We start from the raw sequence: 2,200 nt of genomic DNA on the forward strand, positions 1-2,200 counted from the left end.
AGCCCGTGCTCTTTCCACTGACCCACGCTGCTTCTCATGAAGCCAGCCCCCATTTTCTGGCACCCGTATTCTTCTTCTTCTTCCCGGCATCCAAGCCATGAAGACCCATATGGGAAGACTCAAATCTGGAATTCATGGCATGATGCTTATTTGGAACTCTCTCCCTGATAGCTGAGCCAGAAAGCCCCAAAAAGCAAAGACTCAAATCTGCAGTTTATGGCATGATGACAGTCCCCCTTTTGCTGGCACTCGTATTTTTCTCTCTCTCCCTAGTACCTGGACTAAGAAGACCCCAAAGGGGAGTCAAATCTGGGGATTGCGGCATGATGCCAGCCCCCCCTTTGCCAGCACCCACACTTGGATTGTTCTTCCTGACACCTGGGCCATGAAAACCCAAAAGGGAAAAATCACATCGAGGGTTCCTGGCACAAAACCAGACCAGCTTTTCCAGACACCCATGCTATTTCATTCTTCTTCCCGGAGCATGAGCCGTGAAGAGCCAAGTGGGAAGACTCAAGTCTGGGGTTCATGGCATTAAGCCAGCCCCCCTTTTGCCAGCATCCATATGTCTCTCTCCCCCTGTTTCCTGGGCCAGGAAAACCCAAAAAGGAGAGTCAAATCTACTGTTCATAGCTTGAAGCCGGCCCACGCCCCTCTCCACACCCTCTTTGGCTGGCATCTATACTTTTATTATTCTTCCCGGCACCTGAGCCATGAAGATCCAAGTAGGAAGCAGCATGGCTCAATGGAAAGAGCATGGGCTTGGGAGTCAGAGGTCGTGGATTCTAATCCTGGCTCCACCACTCGTCAGCTGTGTGACTTTGGGAAAGTCACTTAACTTCTCTGTGCCTCAGTTCCCTCATCTGTAAAATGGGAATTAAGACTGTGAGCCCCATGTGGGACAACCTGATTACCTTGTATCCTCCCCCAGCGCTTAGAACAGTGCTTGTCACATAGTAAGCACTTAAGTATTATTATTATTATTATTATTAGGAAGGCTCCTATCTGGGGCTCATGACAAGAAGCCAGCCCCCTTTTGCCAGCACCCATGTTATTCTCCTTCCTGGCGCCTGAGCCATGAAGACCCAAATGGGAAGACTCAAATCTTTGGTTCATAGCATGGAACCAGCAACCCTTTGGCCAGAACCAATATTTTTAATGAACTCCTCAGGACCTGGACCATGAAGACCAGAATGGGAAGACTAAAATCTGGAGCTCTTGGCATGAAACCAACCCTACTTTGGCCCACACCCATCCTTTTATTTTTCTTCCTGGCGCCTGGGTCATGAAGATCTCAATGGGAATATTCAAATCTGGGGTTCATGGCATGAAGCCGGTCTCTCCTTTTGACAGCACCCATACTTTTATTGTTCTTCCCAGTGCTCGGGCCAAGAATAACCAAAAAGAAAGACTCAGATTTGGGGTTTGTGGCATGAAGTAGCATGGCCTAGTGGATAGAGCACGGGCCTGGGAGTCAGAAGAACCTGGATTCTAATCCTGGCTCCACTGCTTGACTTGCCCAAAGTCACAGAGCAGACATTTAACTTCTCAGGGCCTCAGTCACCTAATCTGTAAAATGGGGATTAAGACCGTGAGCCCCATGGGAGACAAGGGGCCGTGTCCAACCTGATTAGAGTGTATCTACCCCAGTGCTTAGAACAGTGTTTGATACAGAGTAAGCGCTGAACAAATATCATCAGCATCATGAAGCCAATCCCCTTTGGCTGGCACCCACATTTTTATTACCCTTTCCAGCACCTGCACCAGGAAGACCCAAATGGGAAGATTCGAATCTGGGGTTTGTGGCATGAAGCCAGCTCCCCTATTGCTGGCACCCATGTTTTTTTTCTCTCTCCCTGGTACCTGGGTTCATGGCCTGAAGCCAGTTGCCCTCCACCCCACATCCCCTTTCTCCGGCACCCATGTAATTACTCTTGACCTCTGAGTCCTAAAAACACAAAGGGGAAGACTCAAATCTGAGGTGCATGGCTTGAAGCTAGCCCCTCTTTTGCTAGCACCCAAATTTTTAGTGGTCTCCCCGGTGCCCGGACCACGAAGACCCAAATGTCACATCTGAGGTTCATGGCATGAAACCAGTCCCTTTTTGCCAGAACCCATATTATTCCTGTTCTTCCCGGTGCCCAGGCCATGAAGACAACAAATGGAAATATTCAAATCTGGGGTTCATGGAATGAAGCTA

Source organism: Ornithorhynchus anatinus, chromosome X2 (assembly GCF_004115215.2).
Source record: "Ornithorhynchus anatinus isolate Pmale09 chromosome X2, mOrnAna1.pri.v4, whole genome shotgun sequence".
Taxonomy (NCBI): Eukaryota; Metazoa; Chordata; class Mammalia; order Monotremata; family Ornithorhynchidae; genus Ornithorhynchus; species Ornithorhynchus anatinus.